General features: G+C 48.6%; 1 protein-coding gene across 1 annotated transcript in view; it reads right to left on the minus strand.

The window, feature by feature from the left end:
• Positions 1–19,593, minus strand: part of LOC141109804 (N-acylethanolamine-hydrolyzing acid amidase-like) — a 59,002-nt gene extending 39,409 nt beyond the window's left edge. The window contains exon 1 of the mRNA XM_073601096.1: positions 19,471–19,593. The gene's annotated coding sequence lies outside the window, so the exon portion shown is untranslated. The remainder of the gene's footprint in view (positions 1–19,470) is intronic.
• Positions 19,594–22,069: the final 2,476 nt, after the last annotated feature.

The following is a 22,069-nucleotide window of genomic DNA, read 5'->3' on the forward strand; positions in this document are numbered from 1 at the left end:
ACCGGAGTTGTTCTGCCAGTCCCCCTGTCAGAACACAAAAGAACAGCAGGGGAGATCACTGTATTAACTTCGGATCTTTAGTACAGTGGAGCTGTCAGTTTTTTCGTTCAACCCAGCGTGGTGTGTACCAGGCTTTAGTCTTTGAGAGCATTCCTTAGTTTTGGAAAATTTGCTCTTAGACCTCATGCACACAGGATGTTTTGCAAACTCTCCTAGAAGCCTTTCCTCTTGGCAGCAGCATTTTGGCAGAAACAAAGCCTGATGCTTGTAAAAGTGTCTAAAGCTTTTACAAGCTTTTAAGGGCATTTACAGGCATCAAGGGGCATTAACTAATTTTATTGACCAGAATAATCATTTATTCTGGCCCAGTGGCATCATTAGGGTTGGTGTCACCCGGTGCGGTAAAACATGGTGTCATCCCCCCCAGTAGGACAGGCAGTAGAGCACTTAGCAGGCTAACGCCTCAAACGCCTCTCACGCCACACCTAACCTCCCTCCAGTCTGCCACAGTGCTAATTGATAGTGTCACCCAGGGCTTTCTTCTCAGAGAAAAGGTGCAGGAACTCAACCACGCTCCACACTTTTCCCAAAGTAGGGGGGTGGGGTTGAGCGTGCCACAGCAACTAGGTGTGGGTCATTAAATACCATGAGGGTGCTACATACAGAGTGCAAAGTTCAGGTGGGTGCAGGGTGCAGAGTTCAGGTGGGTGCAGGGTTCAGGTGGGTGCAGGGTTCAGGTGGGTGCAGGGTTCAGGTGGGTGCAGGGTTCAGGTGGGTGCAGGTGGGTGCAGAGTGCACAGTTCAGGTGGGGTTCACAGTGCAGGTGGTTGCAGGGTGATGAGTTCAGGTGGGTGCAGAGTGCAGGTGGTTGCAGGGTGCAGAGTTCAGGTGGGTGCAGAGTTCAGGTGGGTGCAGGGTTCAGGTGGGTGCGGAGTGCAGAGTTCAGGTGGTTACAGGGTGCAGAGTTCAGGTGGTTGCAGGGTGTAGAGTTCAGGTGGTTGCAGGGTGCAGAGTTCAGGTGGTTGCAGGGTGCGGAGTGCAGGTGGTTGCAGGGTGCAGAGTGTAGGTGGATGCAGGGTGCAGGGTTCATGTGGATGAGGGGTTCAGGAGGGTGCGGGGTTCAGGTGGGTGCAGGGTGCAGAGTTCAGGTGGGTGCAGGGTGCAGGTGGGTGCAGAGTGCAGAGTTCAGGTGGCTGCAGGGAGCAGAGTGCAGGTGGTTGCAGAGTGTAGAGTGCAGGTGGTTGCAGGGTGTAGAGTGCAGGTGGTTGCAGGGTGTAGAGTGCAGGTGGTTGCAGGGTGCAAGGTTCAGGTGGATGCAGGGTTCAGGGTTCAGGTGGGTGCAGGGTTCAGGTGGGTGCAGAGTGCAGGTGGGTGCAGAGTGCAGGGTACAGGTGGGTGCACAGTTCCGGTGGGTGCACAGTTCGAGTGGGTGCGGTATTCAGGAGGGTGCAGCATTCGGGAGGGTGCAGCGTTCGGGAGGGTGCAGAGTTCGGGAGGGTGCAGAGTTCGGGAGGGTGCAGAGTTCGGGAGGGTGCAGGGTTCGGGAGGGTGCAGGGTTCGGGAGGGTGCAGGGTTCGGGAGGGTGCAGGATTCAGCAGTGTGCGGGGTTTAGGAGTGTGCGGGGTTTAGGAGTGTGCGGGGTTCAGGAGGGTGCAGGGTTCAGGTGGGTGAGTGTGCAGAGCTCAGGTGGGTGCAGGGTTCAGGTGGGTGCAGGGTTCAGGTGGGTGCAGGGTGCAGAGTTCAGGTGGGTGCAGGGTTCAGGTGGTTGAAGGGTGCAGAGTTCAGGTGGGTGCAGGGTGCAGAGTTCAGGTGGGTGTAGGGTTCAGGTGGGTGCAGAGTGCAGAGTTCAGGTGGTTGCAGGGTGCAGAGTTCAGGTGGTTGCAGGGTGCAGAGTTCAGGTGGTTGCAGGGTGCAGAGTTCAGGTGGTTGCAGGGTGCAGAGTGCAGGTGGTTGCAGGGTGCAAGGTTCAGGTGGATGCAGGGTTCAGGGTTCAGGTGGGTGCAGGGTTCAGGTGGGTGCAGAGTGCAGGTGGGTGCAGGGTGCGGAGTTCAGGTGGGTGCAGGGTACAGGTGGGTGCACAGTTCCGGTGGGTGCACAGTTCCGGTGGGTGCAGTGTTCAGGAGGGTGCAGTGTTCAGGAGGGTGCAGCGTTCGGGAGGGTGCAGCGTTCGGGAGGGTGCAGAGTTCGGGAGGGTGCAGAGTTTGGGAGGGTGAAGAGTTCGGGAGGGTGCAGAGTTTGGGAGGGTGCAGGGTTCGGGAGGGTGCAGGATTCAGGAGTGTGCGGGGTTTAGGAGTGTGCGGGGTTTAGGAGTGTGCGGGGTTCAGGAGGGTGCAGGGTTCAGGTGGGTGAGTGTGCAGAGTTCAGGTGGGTGCAGGGTTCAGGTGGGTGCAGGGTGCAGAGTTCAGGTGGGTGCAGGGTTCAGGTGGTTGAAGGGTGCAGAGTTCAGGTGGGTGCAGGGTGCAGAGTTCAGGTGGGTGTAGGGTTCAGGTGGGTGCAGAGTGCAGAGTTCAGGTGGTTGCAGGGTGCAGAGTTCAGGTGGTTGCAGGGTGCAGAGTTCAGGTGGTTGCAGGGTGCAGAGTTCAGGTGGGTGCAGGGTTCAGGTGGGTGCAGAGTGCACTTGGGTGCAGGGTGCGGAGTTCAGGTGGGTGCAGGGTACAGGTGGGTGCAGGGTACAGGTGGGTGCACAGTTCCGGTGGGTGCACAGTTCGGGAGGGTGCAGCGTTCGGGAGGGTGCAGAGTTCGGGAGGGTGCAGAGTTCGGGAGGGTGCAGGATTCAGGAGGGTGCAGAGTTCGGGAGGGTGCAGGATTCAGGAGTGTGTGGGGTTTAGGAGTGTGCGGGGTTCAGGAGGGTGCAGGGTTCAGGTGGGTGAGTGTGCAGAGTTCAGGTGGGTGCAGGGTTCAGGTGGGTGCAGGGTTCAGGTGGTTGAAGGGTGCAGAGTTCAGGTGGGTGCAGGGTGCAGAGTTCAGGTGGGTGTAGGGTTCAGGTGGGTGCAGAGTGCAGAGTTCAGGTGGTTGTAGGGTGCAGAGTTCAGGTGGTTGCAGGGTTCAGAGTTCAGGTGGTTGCAGGGTTCAGAGTTCAGGTGGTTGCAGGGTGCAGAGTGCAGGTGGTTGCAGGGTGCAGGATTCAGGTATATGCAGGGTGCAGGGTGCAGGGTTCAGGCGGGTGCAGGGTTCAGGTGGGTGCAGGGTGCAGAGATCAGGTGGGTGCAGGGTGCAGAGTTCAGGTGGATGCAGGGTGCAGAGTTCAGGTGGTTGCAGAGTGCAGGTGGTTGCAGGGTGCAGAGTGCAGGTGGTTGCAGGGTGCAGGATTCAGGTATATGCAGGGTGCAGGGTTCAGGTGGGTGCAGGGTGCAGGGTTCAGGTGGGTGCAGGGTGCAGAGTTCAGGTGGGTGCAGGGTGCAGAGTTCAGGTGGGTGCAGGGTGCAGAGTTCAGGTGGGTGCAGAGTGTAGGTGGTTGCAGGGTGCAGAGTGCAGGTGGGTGCAGGGTGCAGAGTGCAGGTGGGTGCAGGGTGCAGAGTTCAGGTGGGTGCAGGGTTCAGGTGGGTGCAGGGTTCAGGTGGGTGCAGGGTGCAGAGTTCAGGTGGGTGTAGGGTTCAGGTGGGTGTAGGGTTCAGGTGAGTGCAGGGTTCAGGTGGGTGCAGGGTTCAGGTGGGTGCAGGGTTCAGGAGCTTGCAGGGTTCAGGAGGGTGCAGGGTTCAGGTGGTTGCAGGGTGCAGCGTGCAGGTGTTTGCAGGGTGCAGAGTGCAGGTGGTTGCAGTTTGCAGAGTGCAGGTGGGTGCAGGTTTCAGGAGTGTGCAGGTTTCAGGAGTGTGCAGGTTTCAGGAGTGTGCAGGTTTCAGGAGGGTGCAGGTTTCAGGAGGGTGCAGGGTTCAGGTGGGTGCAGGGTGCAGAGTGCAGAGTTCAGGTGGGTGCCGGGTGCAGAGTGCAGAGTTCAGGTGGGTGCAGGGTGCAGAGTGCAGAGTTCAGGTGGGTGCAGGGTGCAGGGTGCAGAGTGTAGAGTTCAGGTGGGTGCAGGGTGCAGAGTTCAGGTGGGTGCAGGGTGCAGTGTGCAGAGTTCAGGTGGGTGCAGAGTTCAGGTGGGTGCAGGGTGCAGAGTTCAGGTGGGTGCAGGGTGCAGAGTTCAGGTGGGTAGAGGGTGCAGAGTTCAGGTGGGTGCAGAGTTCAGGTGGGTGCAGGGTGCAGAGTTCAGGTGGGTGCAGGGTGCAGAGTTCAGGTGGGTAGAGGGTGCAGGTGGGTAGAGGGTGCAGGTAGGTAGAGGGTGCAGAGTGCAGGTTGGTAGAATGTGCAGGGTGCAGGTAGGTAGAGGGTGCAGCGTTCCACTACCAAATCGCCATCCTGGACAGGACTGTCTTCCCCCTTCTAGCACAGACACCCATCCCCCTTCCTTTACAATTAGCACATATTAAACTCTCCCCTGTGAACACAGACCTCAGATATAGCGCAGCTCAATCCAGTGTTTCAGCTGAAAAAAGCCCCAGTGTCACCCCTCTGGCGGGTGTTACCCAGGTGCGAGCTGCACTCCCCGCCCCCCCACTGTGATGCCACTGTTCTGGCCATTAAAATTAATTCACTTCCAAGAGCTAAACACACCTAGCATTTAGGTGCATTTAGAGGCATTTAGCAGCATCAAGTGTTTTTTCTGCCAAAACTCTGCTCCTGAACGCACTGACAGTGGGTTTTTCCCCTGCCTATACAACAACAAAAAAAAAAAGCCAGATGTCCCTAGAAACAGCTGCAAAAATGTCCAGTGTGGATGAGGCCTTAAAATTATATTTTTATTTTTCCAGTGTTTGCTTTTTGTTTACAACTTAAATGAAAACATTCTATGGTACCTGCTACCAATATGTTTTTTTATACAAACTTTAGTAATATGAGATTATCAGGTCCAACAGAGCATTATGTCTAGTTGGGGCTTCTATGAATTTTATCTTCTTATAGGTTTCTAAATTTGCGCCCTTTTACAGTTCCAGCAGTGCCAATACTCCAGTAAATTTCAGAGTGGTAAAAACCTTCTGTTGCTACCACTGTCCCTGTCCTTGCAGCCATTTATACAGGGAGCTAAGTTTATACTCCCCCATTAACACTGGGTGACCTGTAACAAACTCCAATTACATTTGAAGTATGCAGCTCTACCCATAATGCCTCATCACAATCAACAAGGTCCTCTTTTACACTCACATAGAGATCGATGCAGACAGCTTTTTGTTGTACCCTTTCTCTCTAATATAGAGATCAAATGCTATCATGTAAACTATACTGAGTCTACCTTTTCAATTACCCCTTTTTTTCTTTTCTATTAGTATTAACATATACATCATTACTGCTATTGTTATAATTATATATATACTATATGCAACATTCAGTGCTAAACAGAATTAAATATATAAAAAAACAAATATTTCAAACCATAATAAATAATCTATACAAAAAAATGAGTGCAATACATAAATAGTCCATCCAACAAACAATGCAGTTAAAACTAACTAATTGTGCAAAACCAACCTTCTTTTCATGAGTGTTATGAAGATCCTAAAAACCAAGGGATTCCTGTGCTTTTCAGAAATGTTACTGTAAACTGTGTGACCATTTTGTAAGAAGTGGTCAATCAAATCTGGTGACTTGTACCACTGGTGTGCATCCTGAAGCATGTGAAGCACCGGCAATTTACCAAATTGAGGATTTGTTATCATATTTCTCACCTTGTGGAAGATGTTTGTATAAAACATGGCATAGTTTATTGGACTTATAACTTTTTTTATTATATACAATTGATTTTAAATCATTTATTTTCTTTCCTCCACCCCCCCACAATAACCGGCCAGGGTTGTGGGGAAGAGGCCCTTGTCCCCATCAACATGGGGACAATGTGCTTTGGGGGAAATGCAAAGTCCCCCCAGCCCCAAAGCACCCCCCTCTCCTGACCTGCCGGGCTGCATGCTCGGATAAGGGTCTGGAATGGATTTTGGAGGGGGGGGGACCTTATTTTATTTTTTAATCTTGGCTTGAGTGTTTCCCTCAAAATCCATACCAGACTTGAAGGGACTGGTATGGATTGGGGGACCCCATGCCCTTTTTCATTGCTGGAATTTTTTTTTACATTCCCGCTGACAGCTGATGACTCATCGGTTGTTAAGGACGTGGCGGCCACCTGCTCCTTAACAACCATGTTGTTTACTGATTGTTAAGGAAACCGGTGGTTGCCGGTTCCTTAAATTTCACATTTCGGGACCACTACTTGTTTACCTCATGCATTTTTTTTTCTTTTTATGAATTAATTGTCACTCCTGTTTAATTTGTTTTTTTACCAAGCGTTTTTGCTTTATGCAGTAAATACCGCAAAAAGCAATAGTGAATTGACATTTTTAGGATTGCATGCCGTATTTGGGGAAACACCTAAATACCACATACAATCTGGTTCTGTGAATAGAGCACAGTGTCCCTGATCACCACCACACCAGCCATATGCTGACACTGTGCTGCACTGGTGACAGTATGTAAAAAAACTGTGGAAAAAAATTATTGAATCTTTCCATTTTCCAAAAAAATTGTGACAAAAAATTACAACTTCAAAAAACTTGCAATGCTTCTTACTAAATACCTTAGAATGTCTACTTTAGAAGATGAGATAGGCTGTCAGTACATCAGGATTGATCAATTTTCATATATATACAGTTGTGCTCATAAGTTTACATACCCTGTCCGAATTTATGATTTCTTGGCCATTTTTCAGAGAATATGAATGATAACACAAACACTTTTCTTTCACTCATGGTTAGTGTTTGGCTGAAGCCATTTATTATCAATCAGCTGTGTTTACTCTTAAATCATAATGACAACAGAAACTACCCAAATGACCCTGATCAAGTTTACATACACTGGTGATTTTGGCCTGATAACATGCACACAAGTTGACATAAAGGGGTTTGAATGGGTATTAAAGGTAACCATCCTCACCTGTGATCTGTTTGCTTGTAATTAGTGTGTGTGTATAAAAGGTCAATGACTTTCTGGACTCCTGTCATGGGGGAAGCAAAAGAATTGTCAAAGGATCTGCGGGAAAGGGTAGTTGAACTGTATAAAACAGGAAAGGGATATAAAAAGATATCCAAGAAATTGAGAATGCCAACCATCAGTGTTCAAACTCTATTAAAGAAGTGAAAAATGAGGGGTTCTGTTGACACCAAGCCACGGTCAGGTAGACCAACGAAAATTTCAGCCACAACTGCCAGGGATGCAAAGAAAAACCCACAAATAACTTCAGTTGAAATACAGGACTCTCTGAAAACATGTGGTGTGGCTGTTTCAAGATGCACAATAAGGAGGCACTTGAAGAAAGATGGGCTGCATGGTCGAGTCGCCAGAAGAAAGCCATTACTACACAAATGCCACAAAGTATCCCGCTTACAATACGCCAAACAGCAGAGGCAAGCCTCAAACCTTCTGGCACAAAGTCATTTGGAGTGACGGGACCAAAATTGAGCTTTTTGGCCACAACCATAAACGCTTCATTTGGAGAGGAGTCAACAAGGCCTATGATGAAAGGTACACCATTCCTACTGTGAAACACGGAGGTGGATCACTGAGGTTTTGGGGATGTGTGAGCTACAAAGGCACAGGAAACTTGGTCAAAATTGACAGCAAGATGAATGCAGTATGTTATCAAAAAATACTGGATGAACATTTGCATTCATCAGCTAGTGACCTGAGCATGGGACGTACTTGGACATTCCAACATGACAATGATCCAAAACACAAGGCCAAGTCGATCTGTCATAGGCTACAGCAGAATAAAGGGAAGGTACTGGAGTGGCCATCTCAGTCTCCTGACCTCAATATCATTGAGCCACTCTGGTCAGATCCCAAATGTGCAGTTCATGCAAGACAGCCCAAGAATTTACAGGACCTGGAGGCTTTTTGCCAAGTGGAATGGGCAGCTTTACCATCTGAGACGATAAAGAGCTTCACCCACAAATACCACAAAAGACTTCAAGCTGTCAATGATGTTAAAGGGGCAATACACAGTATTAAGAAACTTTTAATGAGGGTCATTTGGGTAGTTTCTGTTGTAATTATGATTTAAAAAGAGTAAACACAGTTGATTTATAATAAATGGCTTCAGCCAAACACTAACCATGAGTGAAAGAAAACGGAAAATTGTTACCAATACTCACTGTAATTTTCCTTTCCTGGCCTGCCCTCACGTCAGCACACAATGGGTTAACCCCTTCCTCCAGTCTCTCAGTACCACCTTCTCTTAGCTGATAAAAGGGAGCCCCTCCTCCCCCACCCTTGTTCCATCAACTAGCGGACGGCAGGCTTGTAGGGAGGGAAAAAAGATTGTGCTGACGTGAGGGCAGGCCAGGAAAGGAAAGTTACAGTAAGTATTGGTAACAATTTTCTGTTTTCCTGGCCAGCCTCACATCAGTTCACAATGGGAATTGATTTAGCTGATATAGGGCGGGATAAAAAAAAGTCGTAAAAACAACTGGTAATGCTGCTTTAGTGAATATTTTATTTTGCTTGGAAGGGTCCTGACACCACTGCGTTTCCAAAATTTGATGCACTAGCCACTGTAACATCTAAACTGTAATGTCTTGCGAAGGTTTTGCAGGAGCTCCAACTAGCATCCTGCATATGTCTTCAACCGATATTTTAGCAGAAGCTGCCCATGAGGCTGCCACCCCTCTTGTTGAATGAGCTCTAATAACTTGTGGAGGCATCAGCCCCTGTTTCTCATACGTGAGGCTTATCACTAGGGATGAGCTTCGTGTTCGAGTTGAACCCATGTTCCACTCAAACATCGTGTGTTTGGTCGTTCGCCGAATTACGAACGATATGGGGCGTTCGTGGCAAATTTGAGTGGCGTGTCACAGCCCATAATTCACTGCGGCATTGCAGTGCATTGCTGGCTGAGGATTGGCCAAGCATGCACTGTGACCCGCATGCTTGACCAATCACAGCGCTGTGTGTACAGAGAGCCGTAAATTGGCCAAAGCCAAGGAGACTTTGGCCAATTATGGCTCAGGGGGTTTAGTACACGCCCCACACTATATAAGGCTGCCTGCATGTCGGCACTGTGTAGTGTGTTCCGGCTTTGAGACAGAGATAGAGAGAGAGAGAGACAGTGTCATTTAATTTAGATAGAGTAGGCAGGTTGAGTCAGTTAGCTGCAGTTACAGTGTATTGTGTATATATATGCATCCCAGGTGTTGTGTGTGTGTGTGTATATGTATATATATATATATATATATATATATATATATATATATATATATATACTGTATTCAGTTTAGCTAGATCCTGTTCTTCTCTTCCTAATATACTGACAGGCAGGCAGGTGTTTTGTACCCTGCACAGTCTCACCTACAGTATAGCTACCTGCAGCCAGGTGCTTGTGTAGGCTCTTGACGTATTTCCAGTTACTGTACTGTGTACCCTGCACAGTCTCACCTACAGTATAGCTACCTGCAGTCAGGTGCTTGTGTAGGCTCTTTGAAGTATTTCTAGTTACTGTACTGTGTACCCTGCACAGTCTCACCTACAGTATAGCTACCTGCAACCAGGTGCTTGTGTAGGCTCTTTGAAGTATTTCCAGTTACTGTACTGTGTACCCCACACAGTTGCACCTACAGTATAGCTACCTGCAGCCAGGTGCTTGTGTAGGCTCTTGATGTATTTCCAGTTACTGTACTGTGTACCCTGCACAGTTGCACCTACTTTATAGCTACCTGCAGCCAGGTGCTTGTGTAGGCTCTTTGAAGTATTTCCAGTTACTGTACTGTGTACCCTGCACAGTCTCACCTACAGTATAGCTACCAGCAGCCAGGTGCTTGTGTAGGCTCTTTGAAGTATTTCCAGTTACTGTACTGTGTACCCTGCACAGTATCACCTACAGTATAGCTACCTGCAGACAACTGCAGGTGTTATACTAATAATACTACAGACAGGCAGTTGATTCTGCTAGCTGCAGTATAATTGGTATATATATATATATATATATATATATATATATATATATACACATCCCAGTTTTGTGCAGCTCACTGCAGGCCGATAGTATGTCTGGAAGGCCAACAAGGAGAGGCAGACAGTCACAAGCCAATAAAAGAGGGCAAGCAGGCTCTGTGTCTAGAAGCAACAGTGCTTGTCGTGGACACGGTGCATCCTCATCAGCACGTGGCCGTGGGACACGCTTGTCCTTTTTTTCAGCAGCTGGCCGCGTTGAGCCGCAACATGCGGAAGACTTGGTCGAGTGGATGACCAAGCCGTCCTCATCCTCCTCATCCTCTCTCACCCAGGCTCAGGGTACTTTGTCTGGTAAAGCAGCTGCCAATGCGGCCTCTTCCCTCGGCTCAATGGCATCAGTGACTCCTTCCCTAGCCCCACCATGTCCTCCTGAGGAGTCTCTCGAACTGTTTGACCACAGTGTTGGGTACATGCTCCAGGAGGATGCCCAGCGTTTTTAAGGCTCTGATGATGGTACTCAGCTAGATGAAGGCAGTAACGTGAGCCCGGACAGAGGGGGTGCCCAAGTAGGACAGCAATCTGGCAGCCATGTTCCCCCTGCTGCAGCATACTGCTAGGTTTGCTCCAGTGATGAGGAGGGAGGGGATGATGAGGTCACTGACTCCACGTGGGTGACTGAGAGGGGGGAGGAGGCACATCACCAACGAGGCAGAATGCCCTCCAGGGGCAAGCCTAAGGGCAGCACACTGACTGCATCACACCGCAGAGCTCCGCATGTGCAGGGCGCTGATGTCTCTGCGCGTTATTCCAAAAGTTCTTTGGTGTGGGCCTTTTTTGAGATGAGTGCATCAGATCGCACCGCTGCTATTTGCAACATATGTCTCAAGCGTATCTCGCGTGGCCAAAACATCTCCCGCTTGGGCACCACATGTTTGACCAGACATATGTTGGCCTGCCATGCAGTTCGTTGGCAAGCGTACCTAAAAAACCCACACCAAAGAACAAAGAGGACCTCTCCTTGCTCCTCATCAGCTGGGATCTCTAACCCCACTATACCTTCAGTCCTCTCTGAGACCTGCACTGAGAGGAATGAAGGTGTAGAATTAGGTGTGTCACAGCCAAGTACTTGCGGGCAATCTGCTATCGGTACACCGACGTTAGATTGTACCAGGCAAATTTACCTGCCCCAGCTGCTGCACCGCGGAAAGATGACTCTGCTGGCAGCTGGGAAGGATGCAGGACAAAGTGCAATATTGTTGGAGGTTGTTCCGCCACTATGCCTCCAAAATGCCAGTACTGGTGATTCTGACACACCTCTCTCCTCCACCCCCTCCTCTTCTTCTTCCTCCATGGCCTCTTCCTGTGCTTTGTCCTCGGTACCAGCAGTGCTCCGTAGGCGTTCAAGGGGCTATGCAAGTACGCAGGCCAAAAAATGCCATGCGGTGCTTGAGCTGGTGTGCTTGGGGGACAGGAGCCACACTGGGGCAGAGATTCTGTCAGCTCTGCAGGGGCAGGCTCAGAGGTGGTTGACGCCACGCCAACTTAAGGCAGGAATGGTGGTTTGTGACAATGGCACCAACCTCCTCTCCACCCTCCGACAGGGACAACTGACCCATGTGCCCTGTTTGGCTCACGTCCTTAACTTGGTGGTGCAGCGGTTCTTGGGCAGGTACCCGGGCTTACAGGATGTTCTGAGGCAGTCCAGGGAAGTCTGTGTGCATTTCTGCCGGTCATATAATGCCAGTGCTCGGCTGGCAGACCTCCAAAAGGAATTTAACCTGCCCAAGAACCGCCTAATCTGTGACATGCCCACCAGGTGGAACTCAACGTTGGCCATGCTGCAGCGGCTGCACATGCAGCAGAGGGCCATCAATGATTACCTGTGCGACTATGGCACCAGGACAGGGTCAGGGGAGCTTGGTTTTTTCCCCACGTCAGTGGTGAAAAATGATCAGGGATGCATGCACTGTCCTGTCACCATTTGAGGAGGCCACGAGGATGGTGAGCAGTGACAGTGCATGCATCAGTGACACTGTCCCCCTTGTCCACCTGTTGGAGCACACGCTGCATGGAAAAATGGACAGGGCACTTGAGGCAGAACAGAGGCAGGAAAAGGAGGACTTCCTTAGCTCTCAAGGCCCCCTTTATCAAGACAGTGTTCCTGCGTGCCAGCCGATCACACAGGAAGAGGAGGAGGAGGAGGATTGTGTCAGCATGGAGGTGGAGCCTGGCACTCAGCATCAGCAGCAGTCTTTAAGGGATCATTTACAGTCCGAAGAAACCCATGGACTTGTACGTGGCTGGGAGGAGGTGGCTGCGGATCATGTCGTCCTTAGTGACCCAGAGGACTGCGGACCGAATGCCTCAGCAAACCTACGCTGCATGGCCTCCCTGATCTTGCAAAGCCTGCGGAAGGATCCTCGTATTCGTGGATATCAAGGAGAAGGATCAATACTGGCTGTAAACTCTCCTTGATCCACGTTACAAGGGTAAGGTTGCGGACCTTATCTTGCCGTCGCAGAGGGAGCAGAGGATAAAATAACTTCGGGAGGCCTTGCAGAAAGGTCTGTGCAACGCGTTCCCAGAGACTGGGAGGTTACAAACTCCTGTTCCTGGACAATGTGTTGCTGAGGCTTCGGTCAGTCAAAGAAGGAGCGGTGGAGAAGGTAGCCGTCTGACCGATGCGTTCAGACAATTTTTTAGTCCGCAGCCCCAAGGTATGATCGGTTCCAGCAACCATCACCAGCGTCTGTTTTACATGGTGCAGGAATACCTAGGGGCAAGATCTGACTTGGACACCTTTCCCACCGAAAATCTTCTGGGTTACTGGGTCTTTAGGATGGATCACTGGCCAGAGCTTGCAATATGCAATTGAGCTACTGGCCTGTCCTGCATCCAGCGTTCTTTCGGAACGCACATTCAGTGCTGCTGGAGGCTTTGTAACCGATCACAGGGTGCGTCTGTTCACCGACTCGGTCAGTCGACTGTCTTGGAACACCACTAGCTACCAAGCACCTGATGCTGATGTGACCGAATAATTTTTTTTGAAATGTCAGATCAATTCAAGACTGCCTATGCTGATGCTGAGTGCTTATCCTGTTATGCTGAGAGATTATCCTCTTCCTCCTCAATGATCATTCTGATAGATTGTAAGAACATTTTTGGTTCTGGGCACCGCCACCAGTGGCTAAGACCCAATTTTTCAGCCCCTGTTTAACAGGGGCGTGTAATTACAATTTTTGATGCAATAATTTGCAGGAGGGTTTGTTGCTGCGCTCAACTAGAGTATCTGTGAGGGGTTGCAGTGTTGTGGCACCAGCACCAGTGCCTAAGGCCCAATTTTTCAACCCCTGTTTAACAGGGGCAAGTAATTACAATTTTTAATGCAATACTTTGCAGCAGGGCTTGTTCCTGCTAGGGATGAGCTTCGAGCCGAACATCGGCTGTTTGTCAGTTCGCCGAACAGCGAACAATTTGGGGTGTTCGCGGCAAATTCGAAAGCCGTGGAACAACCTTTAAAAGTCTATGGGAGAAATCAAAAGTGCTCATTTTAAAGGCTAATATGCATGGTATTGTCCTAAAAAGTGTTTGGGGACCCGAGTCCTGCCCCAGGGGACATGGATCAATGCAAAAAAAAGTTTTAAAAACGGCCGTTTTTCGGGAGCAGTGATTTTAATAATGCTTAAAGTCAAACAATAAAAGTGTAATATTCCTTTAAATTTCGTACCTGGGGGGTGTCTATAGTATGCCTGTAAAGGGGCGCATGTTTCCCGTGCTTAGAACAGTCTGACAGCAAAATGACATTTCAAAGGAAAAAAAGTCATTTAAAACTACTCGCGGCTATTAATGAATTGCCGGTCCCGAGTCTCCTGACAATACGCATAAAAGTTCATTGATAAAAACGGCATGGGAATTCCCCACAGGGGAACCCCGAACCAAAATTTAAAGAAAAATGACGTGGGGGGTCCCCCTAAATTCAATACCAGGCCCTTCAGGTCTGGTATGGATATTAAGGGGAACCCCGTGCCAAAATTAAAAAAAAATGATGTAGGGGTCCCCCTCAAAATTCATACCAGACCCTTCAGGTCTGGTATGGATTTTAAGGGGAACCCCACGCCAAAATAAAAAAAAAATTGGCGTGGGGTCCCCCCAAAAATCTATACCAGACCCTTATCCGAGCACACAACCTGGCAGGCCTCAGGAAAAGAGGGGGGGACGAGAGAGCGCCCCCCCTCCTGAACCGTACCAGGCCACATGCCCACAACATTGGGAGGGTGCTTTGGGGTAGCCCCCCAAAGCACCTTGTCCCCATGTTGATGAGGACAAGGGCCTCATCCCCACAACCCTGGCCGGTGGTTGTGGGGTCTGCGGACAGGGGGCTTATCGGAATCTGGAAGCCCCCTTTAACAAGTTCAACAGGTGCATGTAATTACAATTCTTGATCTAATATTTCACAGCAGGGCCCTGTGAGGGCTTACAGTGTTGTGGCAACACCAACACCTAAGGCCCAAATTTCTGCAGAATATATAGGGCAGGACCCTACTTTCAAACATCCAACTTACAAACGACTCCTACTTGCAAATGGAAGGAGACAACAGGAAGTGAGATGAAATCTACCCCTAGGAAGGGAAATTCTCTCCTGTAAGAGTTACTATGGGAAAAACGTGTCTCCTTTCCACTGATGCTTTGTCACCAATCCTTGTTTCACTAAAAACCCCAAATTTTTAAAAAACATTTGTCATTGGGACAGAAAGTGAGGTGAAATCTTCTGAAGAGGAGCACAGACAGCAAAACAAATGTCACAGGGATGATAACCCTTCCCTATGTTTTCCAAAAAGCTTAAATTAGATTTTTTGGCTGGAGCTAAACACATTAAAAATGTACCAGTTCAAAATTGCAAACAGATTATACTTAACAACAAACCTACAGTCCCTGTCTTGTTTGCATCGCCTGTATACTGCTGTTCAGAGTATATAGGGCCTGGTGGCCCCACGCCTTTCCTTTTTTTAATTTGGGTGCGGGGTTCCTCTTAATATCCATACAAGACCCAAAGGGCCTGGTAATGGACTGGGGGGTACCCATGCCATTTGTCTCACTGATTTTCATCCATATTGCCAGGACCCGACATTACATTAAAGCCGCAAGCAGTTTTAAATCACTTTTATTCCTTTAAAAATGTCATTTTGTGCGGGGACTGTTCTAAGCACGGGAAACACGCGCCACTTTACAGGCATACTATAGACACCCCCAGGTACAATATTTAAAGGAATATTTCACTTTTTTTTTACTTTAAGCATCATTAAAATCACTGCTCCCGAAAAAACGACCATTTTTAAAACTTTTTTTTGCATTGATATATGTCCCCTGGGGCAGGACCCCAAACCCTTTTTAGGACAATACCATGCAAATTAGTCTTTAAAATTAGCACTTTTGATTTTGAACGTTCGAGTCCCATAGACGTCAATGGGGTTCTAAGGTTCGTGCGAATTTTCAGTCCGTTCGCAGGTTCTGGTGCGAACTGAACCGGGGGGTGTTTGGCTCATCCCTAGCGGTAAACATTCCTAGAAGCGTCATGCAGTCCCTCGCTGACAGCAACGAGGACTCCATCACGCTATTCACTCAGCCTACTAGCTCGGCTATCTTGCGATGTGGTAGCGAGACCTGCCCTTTGCTTGTGTTGAAAACAAGCCCTAGGTACTCCATCTCTTGGGAGGGAATCAACTGGCTCCTCTGCTTGTTGATAATCCAGCCGAATTTGCATAGAATTTTCAGCACCACTTCGCTTTGTGCTGTTAACTCCTCGCTTGCACGGGCCACTACCAAGATGTCGTCTAAGTATGGTAAGGTCTAAGCGATGGTAGCTAGCTAGCAAGATCTTAGAAAAGACTCGAGGTGCTGTGCTGATTCCGAAGGGTTGACATTTGAACTGGAAATGATCTTCCCCTACCATGAATCTCAGGTATCTTTGGTGATGCCTGTTGATTGGCACATGAAGGTAGGCATCTGCTAAATCGACTGATATTAGCCAGTCCCCTGGTTGCAGAATTGATATAACTGTAAATATTGATTCCATCTTGAATGTCTTGGGATCGATGTAGTGGTTTAGAGATCTAAATCTAAGACCGGTCTGAGATCTCCGGACGCTTTGGGCACCAGAAACATTGGTGAGTAAACTCCTGTTCCCTGCTGCTTTAAAGGAACCGGCGAGATTGCCTCTTTCTGAAGTAATTCGGTCACATATTCTTGCAAGCACCTTCGTTTCTTCTGATCTTGTGGCCATGCTGTCTGGACAAGGATGTCCGGTGGTTTTTCTCGAAACAATATCTTGTATCCTCGCTTGACTGTTTTCTGGACCCATTGGTCCTTGACTTCCTGCACCCATACCTTAAAAAAGGACGCCAACCTGGCACCCACCTAGGGGTGATGGGCGGTCAACCCGTCAAAAGGACTTCTCCGGTTCCTTAGCAGTCTGAACAGCCTTAGACTTCACGTTTCAAAGAAAGGAGCTTTGTGAGCCTCTCCATTGGGGTCTCGTATATTCTCGGCCTGGTCTATATGACCTGGCCTCCTGCGCTCTTCTGAACTCTGATTGGCCTGACCGAGCGGTTTGCTGTCTCCTTTTGGGTCTCTGTGGTAGCAGACCCGACTTCCCTCCAGTAGCTCGTTTAATAGCTTCCTCCAGGGTGTCCCCGAACAGCATTTTGCCCTTGTATGGAATGTTACAAAGTGCCTGTTTCGATTTACTGTCTGCCACCCAATGGCGTAACCATAGGGCCCTTTTCGCCGTTTCACTGAAAATGTCATAATTCTTGCGAGCAGTTTTACTAGGTCTCCATTGCCGAAAGAGATTAAGTTCCTCCATTGCCGAAATGATTCTGGCTGTCTCTATGTTAGACTTCAGGGCCATCTCCACATTTGTGACCCAGACCTTCAGAGCCCTGGAGATCGAGGTTAGGGTTATGGCCGGGCGGCAAGCTGCGCCAGCAGTTAAATAGATCTTCCTTAGATCTGTGTCTGTGCGCCTGTCCATCGGGTCTCTGAAGGTTGTAGAATCCTGCAATGGTAGGGACACCTGTCTTGCTAAGCGTTGCAAGGCCGCATCTACCCCTGGAGGTGACTCCCAAAAGGCAGCATCTGGGGTGTTAAATGGGTATAATCTTAAAAAGCGTTTTTGTAGGTTCGCCTTCCTTTCTGGCTTTCCCCATTCCTTATCGAATAATTTGCAGATCTCCGTCATGAACAGGAAGGTTGCGCCTGGCCTTTTCAAGTTAGGGAAATATCTTTTAATTTTTTCCAGAGGCTGAGTGTCCTGTTCCCAGTCTATGGCCTCCTTCACTGCTACAATGTAAGGGTCTATGAGTTGGAAGTCGAACAAATATTCCGACGGTTCATCAGAGTCTGAAGAATCTCCTGAAGATATTTCAAGCCCCGGTGATGAGTCCCACTTCTGCTTAGATGCGTTCTTGGCTCTAGGCTTAGTTCTGGAGGCACTTACGCCTGCGACCGCCTGCATACTCTCCGTCACTGCCTCCTGAATAAAGTCCTTTATTATACGTGCCTCTGTTTATCTATCCGTGGCTACATCTCTTATGCATTCTGCGCACAAGAGTTTCTCAGGGGCAGATGGCACTGAACAGGCCCAGCAGAGGCCTTCAGCGGGATGGCCTCTTGTCGCACTTGGTTCTGCCACCATAGCGGTCTGAGCATTTTTGCGGCATGGACTGGCCATTGCTTGGGGTTCATGTCCTGTGCGTGACCCAGATGCATGCGAAAATTTTGAGCGGTGGCGGGACTTTTTCTTCCGCGACTGTCTTTTTTTAAGACTTCTGCTCCTATAAAGACAAAACACCTTATTAGACTGGTGTTGCACTCTTTTGTTTTGTGGCCCCCGTAGACCCCTCCTACCTTTCCGACGATCTTCATGAACTTTGGGGCTGTGGTGAGCTCATACTACAGCAACAAAAGACAGGATATAGAAATAAGAAAAAAGAAGTTCCTATTCTATCGTTTTCTATCGGCTCTTTAAAGGAAATAACTTCACCTTAATACTGGATATGGAGTCACTCGGGGTGGCAGTAGGTTTGTAGGGTATCTGAAAAGCTGTAAACACATGGTGTAATGCATTTTGTGATCATGGCTCAGTAAACACTGACACAGCCCAGGAACCCCTCCCCCTCTGTGAAGGAAACTCACCAATACGCTTCCCTCACTAGCTGCGGCAAACAGCATTGGAGCTTCTGACTCTCCAGGCTTTATGGTGAGTGTTGCTAGGTGACTCCTGACACCTCCGCCCCCACAGCCCCGCCCCCCTGTGAGGTCATCACCGACCAACAGAAAACACAGGGGAGGCGGCCGGCGCAGCTCCTAGGAAGCAGGAAAGGAAAGCACAATACTACAGCAACACCACAGCCTAAAATGGTAAGCTCTTTAAGCCTTAGTATGCCCGCATGGCTCCTGCACATAGAGCGTCCAGTGTGATAAAAGGAACTACCTTTATTGTTCTGGACCGTCTGATCCCAGGAGAGGCTTGAACCTGGTTGGGTAGATTCGGTAGGGGGCTATAGTCTAATCCACAAGCATGGTGGCCTGGAGTCTGACCAAAAAAAAGGAACAAGGGCGGGGGAGGAGGGGCTCCCTTTTATCAGCTAAGAGAAGGTGGTACTGAGAGACTGGAGGAAGGGGTTAACCCATTGTGTGCTGACATGAGGCTGGCCAGGAAAAGTTTTTGTGTTATCATTCATATTCTCTGAAAAAAGGCCAAGAAATCATTCATTCTGCCAGGGTATGTAAACTTATGAGCATGACTGTAAATACATCAAAGTTTGTAGACGCTATAACTTTCACACAAACCAATCAATAAACACTTGGGTTTTTGTTTACCAAAACATATAGCAGAATACATTTTGGCCTAAATTCATGAAGAAATGTTATTTTATTGGATATTTTTTATAACAACAAGTAGAAAATAGTGTTTTTTTGTTAAAAATTTTTGGTCTTTTTTCATTTATATAAAAATAAAAAAAACCCAGCGGTGATAAAATACCAACAAAAGAAAGCTCTTTTTGTGCAGAAAAAAAATTATATAAATTTGATATAAATTTCATTTGGGTACAGTGGTGCATAACAAGGCAATTGCCAGTTAAAGTCAAGTGGTTAAACCTTTCTATTTTGTCCAGAATAAAAAAAAACGTTTTAGCTGGAGCTGATCTCTAAAGTAACTGATGTTAAAAAGTAAATGGCATATATCGCTTTGGTTTAGGACCAGATAAAATAACATTTAAATTTATATGGTGGCACAGTGGTGTAGTGGATAGCACTTTCACCTAGCAGTAAGAAGGGTTGCTGGTTCGAATCCCAACCATGACACTACCTGCCTGGAGTTTGCATGTTCTCCCTGTGCCTGCGTGGGTTTCCTCTTTGTACTCCAGTTTCCTCCCACACTCCAAAGACGTGCTGGTAGGTTAATTGGATCCTAAGATATAAGTACCTGAAATAAATAAATACCTTCTTGTTTCTTTTGTAATCTACAACAATGACGATTTTTCTTAACCAAGAAGCAAAAGGCACATCGAAATTTCCTCCATGAAGAACATCTCCGTTGCCATCTTTAGCTATTATACTGGTGCCACGCCTGCATTGCATTTGGAAAGAAAAAATGTGATGGGAGAGAAGAAAAATTGTGAGACGGAAAACACTGCAATAGGTTCATAGCACTAATTAGACTGCTAAAGGTTATTTAAAGGCTAAGGTCACTTTTTTTTCTAAAAGCATGCAGTAGGGCGTGTTTCTGTGTGCTCTGCCGAGAATCCTGCTGAATCCTGCTCACAGCACCACCATCCTGCCTTGAAATGACCCGGGACACACACCGCTGGCTGCCGCTGTGCCGCCACAATCCTTGGCCACCTATATTGCCAGCACTAGGATGGCCAAAAGAGGACAGGGCCTACGCTATCCGCCCGATACTCCTGGTCAAGATGGCACCCTCCTGCCCCGCTTGGCAAAGAAGGCCGCACAGCTGCTCTTTTAAAAAGCTGCAGAGGACCCTCCACCACCCCTATCACTGGATTCTGGGGGGATTGAGTCGGATGAGGACCCAGAGGACATGGATTCCATCCCCCTGCTGCCAGTTGATCCTCCTGTCTCCTCAAATGTGAGTACACAGTACACACAGCCCCATGCTTCCAAAAAGGAAGTGAACTGCAAGCCAGCACTTATCCTGAACCTACCCTTAGAGAGATACTGACTGCTATCACTACATGTAATGCATCTGTTGCATTTTTTCCAAGCTCTCTGTGCCTAATCACAATACCCCCATTCTGTGCCACGAACCTACCCACTACTTTGTTGATACAAGTCTTACTGATGCTCACCACAGATCTAGCCCAACGCCATGTGGTTCTAGCCACAATGTCAGACCACAGCAAAAAGGGGTACCCGGGAATTTAGTGCGCAAGTGCGTGAAATCGGATTTAATATCCGCGATCAGGTCCCAGGATCCCCAAATCATTCCCACCCGCATGTATCACTAACACGTCAGGTGGTCTATCCAGCCTTACGTACCTCTCCACCTCCACCATCACTCTACCCCACCTCATCCCGGGTATCCCCAACCATCTCCCATAAGCCTCCCTCCTGGAAAATACCCAATTGCCTGCCATCCGGTCTTACGTCTCCTCTCCTGGCCCCCCAACACACCTAGGAGTGCCCTATGATCCAGACAAGGCGTACTGAACCTCCATCTGAAACGACAAACAAATAACATAAAGGCAGCAACACACCTGTCAACTTAACACAACCATATCACAACATGCGAATCCCACATGCACCCTCCTTTTCCTGTAAACATCCAAGATAGTTTTTTATATCTATTCCACGGCCAAATGAGGCCTAATATAAGACCGAAATCTCCTCGAATCCCTTCTTCCAATTCTGCGCACAGCCGCCTCATCCAACCCCACATCTGGCAGCTTCTGTAGCCACCCCTATGCGGAAGGAGTGTGAAGGGTACCCTGCCCCGTCCAACCCAGCTGCTTTACGACATTTCCTAAAAATTGATATGAACTGAAACTTTGACAAGTAGTACCCATCCTCATGCCTCAGGAATGGCCCTGCCCCATCTGTTCTAATCTTCGGAAATTCACGCACTGCCTCAACAGGGCACACCCTAGACCCAGGTAATGCGAACAGCGACACATCCACACCCTTACCCTGGTGATCAGTTTTTGACCTGCGCAGCCGCAAACACACTCTATCCACCTACACCTGCACATCTTGCTCCCAACAGGCCCACTGCCAAACAATTCGATGGGCTGACCAACTCCCCTATCCGAAAAACCCCCAAAAATGCTAGCGAGAACACCGCTGTAAACAGCAACGCTTCATACCGTGATTTACATATTGAACCCAACATCGCACATACGGACCCCAGGTTCGCAAAAGTGACAGGCCGTCTCACATCCTTCCACATATGCTGTTTTCGATAACCCTTTATGGCCTGCTTCACCCAAAATCTTTTTTCCAGTCCTCCCCTCCCATTAATTTGAAAAGAAACAATAAGCCCGCCATTTTTTTATCGATGGAAGAGACCGAAAAAACATTTTTCAGTGTTCCTAGCTACAAAATACAATACCAGTAACCGCCCGTCAGACCCCATTTTCCCAGCCCCTGCCTCCTGTACCAACCCTGACCATTCTTTCCATACCTTCGCGTAGGCTGACCAAGTGGACTCACTTAGACTGCCGAATCCATCCCGCGGTGACTCCAAGGGCAGCTCCCAAATCCAGTCCGGGCAAGGAACTCCTTCCTTTTGTGCACCCGGAGCCAGCTCCCTGAACTTGTCCCACTGAAATCGAGACAAGGAGTCAGCTAGCAAATTGTCGACGCCCGGGATGTGCACCGCATAAATAAAATATTTAATCTCAAACACCTCAACACCAGTTTCCGCAAAAGCCGTATAACTGGTTGTGGTGACGCAGACATGCGATTGACCACCTGCACTACTCCCATGTTGTCACAATTTATTCTCAACTTTAGATTCTGGCATGCCTCCCCCCACAGTTCCAAAGCCAGCACCACTGGAAAAGTTCCAGTTGCACTAAATTCT

This window comes from Aquarana catesbeiana, linkage group LG01, assembly GCF_042186555.1.
Source record: "Aquarana catesbeiana isolate 2022-GZ linkage group LG01, ASM4218655v1, whole genome shotgun sequence".
NCBI lineage: Eukaryota > Metazoa > Chordata > Amphibia > Anura > Ranidae > Aquarana > Aquarana catesbeiana.